This window comes from Anser anser, assembly GCF_964211835.1.
Source record: "Anser anser genome assembly, chromosome: 1".
NCBI classification, from domain to species: Eukaryota; Metazoa; Chordata; class Aves; order Anseriformes; family Anatidae; genus Anser; species Anser anser.
Window position 1 is genome coordinate 127,141,961 of NC_139720.1, and position 8,851 is coordinate 127,150,811.

An 8,851-nucleotide genomic window follows, 5' to 3' on the forward strand; every position below is an offset into this window, starting at 1 on the left:
TATAACTTCTATCAGATGACATCCCCCACTCCCTCTGCATCCCCCGTCATCAGCTGATTCATAGTCAGCACATCAAGTGATCCCAACCCCACATCAGATGATCATTACCTTGGACAGCAATAAAAGGGCTTTCTTGACTTGTCCACCTTCTTTATCCTGTCTGTCACACATTCCAGATATAGCTCTTCCGACATCAGGAGGGCTTGCTAATACTAGTCTTCCTTTATGACCTAAGTTACATTTGATATCTGCATCAGTTAGTTGAAGTATCTTAACCTCTCCAAGCTGGTGACTTGTAGACCCATCTACCTGTGGTTCACAGGCAAAAAGAACACATTAAAAAAAATGGATTCTGATGCCTGGTTTCCTTGCATGTAAAGCTCATGGCAAGCTCAGGGGATGGCAGCAAAGCAGTGCTAAGGGTGGCTCTGTGTGCTACAGCTGCAACTTTAGGATAGTCCTCTCCTGGTTTCCATCAGTGATAAAGTAATTTTTCTATTACTGAAAGCTAGTTCCTTCAGTTCTGTTCTGGCTTGCATTTCCTAATAATTACAGCCACAAAACGAGTAATGCTGTTTTCCTAATCCAGCCAAGTCACATCTTGTCTACCATTTTACCATTTCCCATTTTGTTCAGGTAACTTCACTGAGAGGTTAGCTCCTGGTTTGCAAAGAACCACACTGAACAGGTAAATCCCCTATGGTTTTTGTCACAGCACTCTGTATATGGTGGATGACATTCTCCTTTCTTTTGATCTAGATGAGCAGCTACAGCTGAAATGATGTAAAAATGAAATCAGACTAATGAAATCTTAACAAAACAACAACGACAACAACAAAATGGGAGGGAGAGAAAGTTTCTTGATGGCTTTTATACCTTTAAAAACTGTAAATTACAGGGAAGTATGCATAAGTTGATAATTTGTAACCCTAGCCTTGCATAGTATGAGGGAAATATTATTTTTTTCTGATCAAAATGTTTATAAGGAAGGGAGCCCTGCTCAAAGAATGGGTTGCAAATTGATTAAAATAGGAATTATTTATTCATCCACAGCCAGCACAGGAGGCATTAAAATAGATGACCAAAAGAGAGCTAGATTGTAAGAAAAGGACAGTGGAAAAGACATTTTACCTGCAACAGAGACCAGTAATACTTACTTACTTTATATACATGTTGTACAATACTGTTTCTCAGAAAGTTGTTCCTTCTAGTTATGCTTTCTAATTCCTTTTTGAGTGGTGATGCCTCAATGACATTTTGCAGATGGCCCCAAGCTGAGTGGAGCAGTTGATACACCAGAAGGAAGGGATGCCGTCCCAAGGGACCTGGACAGGCTGGAGAAGTGGGCCTATGTGAGCCTAATGAGGTTCAACAAAGCCAAGTGCAAGGTGCTGCACCTGGGTCAGGGCAATCCCAGACATGAGCACAGTCTGGGAGAAGAACTCATTGAGAGCAGCCCAGCAGAGAAGGACTTGGGGGTGCTGGCGGACAATAAGGTTGACATGAGCCTGCAGTGAGCGCTTGCAGCCCAGAAGGCCAACTGCAGCAACAGAGGAGTGACCAGCCCGTGGAGGGAGGTGATTGTCCCCCTCTGCTCTGCCCTTGTGAGGCCCCACCTGGAGTCCTACATCGAGGTCTGGGGTCCCCAGCACAAGAAGGGTGTGGGGCTGTTAGAGTGGGTCCAGAGGAGGGCCACAAGGATGATCAGAGGGCTGGAGCACCTCTCCTATGAAGAAAGGCTGAGAGAGCTGAAAATGTTCAACCTAAAGAAGAGAAGGCTTTGGGGGGACCTCATTGAAGCTTTTCGATACTTAAAGAGAGCTTATTAAAAAAAAGGAGAACAACTTTTTCTTTATCAGATAATGATAGGACAAGGGGGAATGGTTTTAAAATAAAAGAGGGGAGGTTTAGATAACATTTTAGGAGGAAATTCTTCACTGTGAGGGTGGTGAGGCACTGGAACAGGTTGCCCTGAGAAGCTGTGGGTGCCCCATCCCTGGAGGTGTTCAAAGCCAGGTTGGACAAGGCCCTGAGGAACCTGATGAAATGGGTGGTGTCCCTGCCTATGGCAGCGGCGTTGGCACCAGGTGAGGTGCTAACCTCTTTAAGGTCACTTCCAACCCAAACCATTCTGTGATTCTATGACTGTGCAGTCTGTAAGAAATGCTGCTAAATGATAATGTGCCTTTTTTTTTTTTTTATCATATCAGTATTATGCACTGGATTTGGGGCTCTAGATGTGAATTGCCGCCAAAGATAGACTTACTGCTGACTTCAAGAGAGACAGAATTTCAGTCTTTGCCTGGTGCCCTGCAGGCAGGATTAAAGTTATGCTCTTTTGCATGGCCATTTGGCTTTCTAGGCAGAAGTGTACATAACTGCGTTCAAAATATAAGACTGGGGAGAATGAACAAAGAGCTCAAGTACATGTTGACAAATCATACTAGCTACAATTACACCACATGCACACTGTTATAGCTCTGTGAGGGGTATTAGTGTATGTTCACTAGATCAGGTTTTTGATTATTAGCAGAAGTATTACCCTCTTGCCTGTCATACTTCTGATTGCAAGTGCGATATAAGTTCTACGTAAAGATATGGTCTCTTCCTCAAAGTGATCTCCAGACTAAATAAAGGTACCTGCCTAAAGGACTAAAGGAGTAGTGCAGGAAGGGTGTTCCACATTAGGGTCTCCTGTGAGCTCTGTGAGTGAAGACCGTCATTATAGAGATTTTCAGGTGCCTACAGAGCAGAAGTCTGTATTGGATCTGGTTGTTTCGACTGCCTTCACAGTCAACATAGACATTTTTAAGATCAGATTCATGTCATCCTGCATCAGATATCTAAAACAGATCAAATTGTGGTCTTCTTCTCCCTATTCACAGTTCAGGTGAATGCCAGTCTGGCATTCCACATCCAGACACTGCTCTGCACAGGCTAAATTTATTTCCTTCTGTTCCAAGATATTATTAACATGAAATAAGTATTGTCATGTGAGGGGCTAGAGCAATGATTATTTAAAAGTTTTCTCCTTAGCAGAAAGTTTCGCACAAATTTCTCCATTCATTTTCTATTGTAAATGAGAAACAGCATGTGCTTAGGAAAGAGAGATGACTTTTCCAAGGGAAAAACAATGCACTAAGATAATAGCGATCAACTCAGCAGGCCATGATCTCAGTCTCTTGGCTGCCAGACCATTTTTGAGTTTATTAAAGGCATCACAGAAAGAAGTTGGAAGGACTACGGTTATTCAGAGGCAGGTCCTCTAAGATGTTGCCAGGTAGCATCTAATTATAAATCTGTGTTTTTAAATACGAGGTAATTAAATCAAAAGATAGAGTCAGCAATATAATTGAAAGTGAATGATCTATATCTCACCTAAATAGTTTCACAATTAGAGCTACAATGAATCGACCAAATTTGGAGAAACACAGAGAAATGTAGTTAATCTTCCAAAATGTACATTAAAAGGTACTAAACTTATTAATAAAGTAAAAGATGAAAATAGAAGGTGTTTTGTTTTCTGATATCAAAACTTCACCAGAACCCAATAAAGTAATAGTTTGCACTAATTAAAGCAAAATGGCTTTTGGAATTAACATAAAAACATTCAGCCTAAAACAGCCTATTGTCTTCAACATCAGAAAACTTATGTGTTCTTGCAGCCCAGAAGTTTGTCAATAACATGTAATTGATTGTGGAGTTTGGTCCCTGCTGGTGCATTTAATAAAATGTCTCAGTCGAAACTTTAAGAGAATGATCCTATCTTCTAATTAGAGAAGAGAGTCAGATCAATGCTTAATTCTTAAATTGCTACTGATTATTTCACCTTGGATAAGTTAGAGTCTTTCTGAAATGTGGTGTTAAATACTTTCTTTCTCTACTAGTTTGTAAACCCATGAGGACACAAGCTGTTTCAATAGTGACGTTTAAAAAAATACTAATTCAACAGCTAACTGTAAATTTCACTTGTGAAGAATATATTTGATAGTCTACCTCAATTTTCTATACTTGCCTTATATTATCTGAACAATTTCTCAGACATTCTATATGATATTCTCCTGTCGGATAACCACTAGGTTAGAAAATCATTTTTTTTTCACCATTCTGACATTTAATTTTTAACTGAAAGAACTTCTGATGAACACAGAATGTACAGAATGGCATGCGTAGCTATTTTTAATGATTGAGTAGTTGTTCAAAGGAGAACAAGAAGTTTGCTTAGAGGTTTTGACTGCAGCATTTATATAATGAATACTGTGCCGGCAACGTTAACCTAAAATACGAGAAAATCAGAAAATGAACCAGTTAGGAATGCTTACCATATGCAAAGTTCAAACACAACATATTTTGGGTTTGCATAGTTTTGTTTGTTTGTTTGTTTGTTTGTTTTCCCAGCTTCGGAATTCTGGAAGGCTTTCTTCAAAGATGAGAAACAAGCAACATTTTCAAATACTTAAAGGGATTTCCAATAGAAACTGCAGCCGCATTATGCTGATAATGCCTGAGTAGAATTTTCAAAGGCAGGAATTCTAGGCTGAAAACGATGAGAGAAATGCAGACTTCAACATAGAGACGGAACAAAAGAATTTCTTATACAAAAATCAAAACATTATTGATCTCCTCTGTCCGGACATAGTTAAAAGATAAAAACTTGCTTGATGAATTGCATGTCAAAGTACAGGCAATAAAGATGCCAGTTGCTTTAATAAACAAAGGTGTAGGATTGCTCAGCTATGTAAAGGAAGGCTAATTCTACAGTTCTGTAATTTAATAACTTCAAATATCTCACATGATAGCATGCAATTGTATTTTCTTTTTTAAGGTTATTAATTTAGACTCTTCCTTTGTGTGTGTATGAATCCTGAAAAGAGCAAGTAGCTATTTTATTTCCTGTAAGTCCACAAGTCCAGCTTTACCAGCATGACATGAAAAATTACAAATGTACATGAACGGATAATCTCCTTATAATTTCTGGTGTGGAAACATCTCAATTTTTCAGTTGTACTTGACAAAGAGGTTGCTTTTATGACCTAAAGCAAATGGCGGGCATCAGAAATAAATTAGCTTGGGCTGGCTCCTGTGTTTTGTTGGAATTGTTACCATGCCGGGTTTCAGTTGTAAGACAGAAAGAATGTTATTGGTTCACACCTGCAGGGAATCGTGGTTAGTTTTGTCTTCTGATCTAGGCAGTGATACAGCGGCATTGAGTTTGTACTCTGATGAATTCAAGAAACAAGCTGCTCTGTTCTGAATGCTCACTTTTTCCTTACTTCTTTTTCTGCTTTGCCTTGTTTTCAAGGGCTACATCTGTCACAGTCTACAATACTGGCTCTCGTTGTACCTAAAGAGCTCAGGTTGGTGTCTCGCCAAGTCCACACAGTGCCAGAAGACATTGATTTGAAAAGACATTAGAGGCAGCTGAAATGAAACTTCTGGATTATATTTCCTTCTTGATTCCTATTTTAAAGTATACACTATTGTACTTCTCTTCATCACATACTCAAACTAATATAGCCCCATGCAACAATAAACAGGACCAAACTGCTAGCCTTTAACTTCTACTGTTTGCTTAGGAAGTGTGTGGGAGCTAATCTGAAAGAGTATTAATTCATTTTCTGACCAAATGTATGATGAATGACAGATTTTGCAATGAAAGTGGTTCAGGAAAAGGCAAGATGCATTCTCTCTGTAATAGCCATGTTTGACTATGTCAAACAAAGCCACAGAACTTAACTCTAGCCAATATATTAAACAGACTTTCTGGAACAAAATTTTGCAGTTGCCTGACTCCATTCTTTTAGAAACCTTTTCCATAGATTTCATTACACTCTGACATCACTATGCTATGCCACTGTGAGCTGATGACAAGAGGAGCCCAGGGCTTTCCTGGAAGATGAGACCAATTGTCCTTTGCGTTATGGGCAGCCAATGCAGCCAGGCCTTCCCCAGCTCCATCTCTGTAGGAGGGCAGGAGTAGCTTGCCACTCTGCTTTCCAATATGTTGCCTTGCACTGACACAATTCAGCAGAATTAAAGGACCTGGCCCTAAAAGACAAAAGCTTATCCCATCATAAAGTGAGCATGAATGATGGCATCAGTGCCTCGTGCCTGTCTGATCTGCAGAAAAGTTATCCATGGCAGCACTTTCTGATGGTGTTGAAACATGTGCCATAGGGGAAAGCAGGGAGGATCCACAGCAGAGTTGCAGGGGAAGCCAAGGCTGTCAGAAGAAATACTAGCAGGCACCTTACTCTTTAAGTATTCAGCTCCTCCAGAAATGCAGTCTGGTCAGTCTTCCTACTCCTAGATCTTTCCTGCCAGTTGGAAGACCGCGTCATTATGATTTTGCAGGGTGAACCTAAGGTAGTCTCTTTCTTTCTTAAATTTCTTGACAAGTCTATTACTACTAAGCATATAGGACTGTTTAAACAACTGACCACTTGGCAACAAAGGGGCTTTGTTTTGAATGAGTTTTACTGTTCTTTCATGGACAGTGCAAAGCTAAAATTACATTTTAAAAAAGTTTGCATGTGCTTTGTTCAAAACAAAAAAGATACTTTTTGATGGGGAAGAGCCCCTGGTTTTGTGCTCGTAGACAACATTTCCAAATTTATGTTGTTAGTAGCATTAGCTTTAGGCATACTTCTGGTAGTAAGCCTCATTTCTACCTTCATAATAATTCATGAAGCCTAACTCTTAGGGACTGGTTTCTGGAAACAAATGTCAGTGCATGTGTTATTTGCAGACTAGTCCTGTTCATACAAAACACATCGTGCATGGCATATTTCGTTGCCTGGATTATATGCAGGCTGTTTGAATGGTGACCCCAAGTAACACATTTACAGTATATCCTTCTGTAGATTGCAGCTGTTCAGAGTTCTATTTATAAGTTGTTTAGAAGTTAGATGTCTTGTAAATGTTCCTGTCCATGAAAGCAAGAGTTCCCACTTCAAAAGTAATACAGAGATGTACACATTTATTCACAAACCAGTCTCTGGACTGTTTTTATCAATCCTAGAAACACACTAAATCAATGATATTTTCTCTCTTCATCTAGCTTGCAGTCAAGCCCACAATCACGTTTCCTGAGTGCCTTGAATGTTTAATCAGTAAACACTTCAGGGAAATATTCAACTGCAAACAAAAATCTATCATTATGGGCATGTCATAAACACACAGGGAAATTCCTGCTTAATTTTCTAAAATTGCTTGCTTACACAACTAAATATGTGGGATTAAACTGACTTTAAGAAAACGTAAACTGAGAAGCAATAAGATGCATACATTTTGTTTTGGCCCTGTGCTTCTTCTGTAGGATTTGCAAAGATGTTATCATGCAGCATTTCGGTCATGGCAGGACTGAACTGGAAATTGCTTGAGAAGAGGTGTTGGTTTGGTAAAAGGTTGCTATAAAACCTAAGGTCATGTTTCAAGCTGCTTGAAATAACATCTGTTAAAAACAAGTCATGCACCTGTGGTGTAAATACAAAAGTGCTAGCTAACAAGAGCGGGAGATAAAAAGACAAAATAAGATGAGGTACCTCTGCATGAAGGAAAAGCAATGCAAATCTGTATGACCTTTCTTTAATCCTTATACACCTTCTGCAGTTCCAAGCTCCAGTCATCTCTCCCATTTCTCCTCTGAATTTCTCCTCTTTTCAGGTCCATTCTCCTTTCTTCTGCACGATCACCATTTCACATGTTTACTGACTGGAGACCTCCTTCTTTAATGCTCTCCCATTTATTTTCTCTCCACCAGCTTGGCTTTTCATTTGCCATATGCTCTTCCAGCCCTGCTTCTGTCTGTAGCTCTTTGATACCTAATTCACCTTATTATCTTTTGTTCATCTTAGCATCTTGAATCGTTATTTAGAAATTAGTGGAGCTATCTTGATTTTCCTATACAAACTTCAGTCACTTGCCAAGCTGGTTTGTATGATGTACTGTTTGTTCTCAGATCTTTTTCCTTTCTTCTCCTTTTCCCAAGCCACACTTCATTTTTTTTTTTTGATACCAGCCATTTGCATCCCTCCTGCTGCTAGTCCTTTTTCATCCCAGCAATTTCTGATTTCTCTGCTGTTTGCAACCTCTTTTTCTAGCTTTGCCTGCACTCTTGCTGACTTCTTGACTGAATCAGTTTTCAAAATGTGTAACTGCTGTTTGGGTTTGGACTATGTGACAGAAGTCTTGTTTAAGAGGTAGCATCTCTTTTCCAGAAGCCTCTCTTTCCAGTGCACACCACTCTCAAATCATCCTTGCTCCAGTACCTGGAGGGCCCACTTTCCAAACTGAGTTACACCCTCACATTGGAAGAAAGCCTTTCTCCCTAGAGAATTTACAGTCCAAATAAGGGGAATAAAAGGATCAGCAAAACATCATTGCTCCTGTTTTACAGTTCTCTGAGTGAGCTGAGAGTTTAATTCAGACCTTGTAAAATGTAGTGTCAGTTGTTAATGGTAGAACTATTCTACTGCATGGACTCTATTCTCACGGGTTCTCCTAGAAGCCAAACCAAGTCTGGGTGGATAAGGAGATTTTCTGAACATCTACCGTAGCTATTCTGCACCAAAATTAAGGTGCTGCTAGCTTTGGTGATGGTTGTATTGCAGATTTTACTGTGAAGTGCAATCAACCCAGAGAAACTGGTTCAAGAACGCTAAAACAGGCTGCTGTTATTTCAGCTGTCCAGGAAGCTGATGGTAACAATATGGTCAGTGCCCTTATTGGCAACCTTCCTCAGGTTTTCCATCCTTTTTCGTTTCCCTTTCAGTGAGTAGTAAATCCCAGACATTCACAGACATAAACAGAAAAGGGAATATGTAGTAAGGAAAGTTTCTGGTGTGCAAGT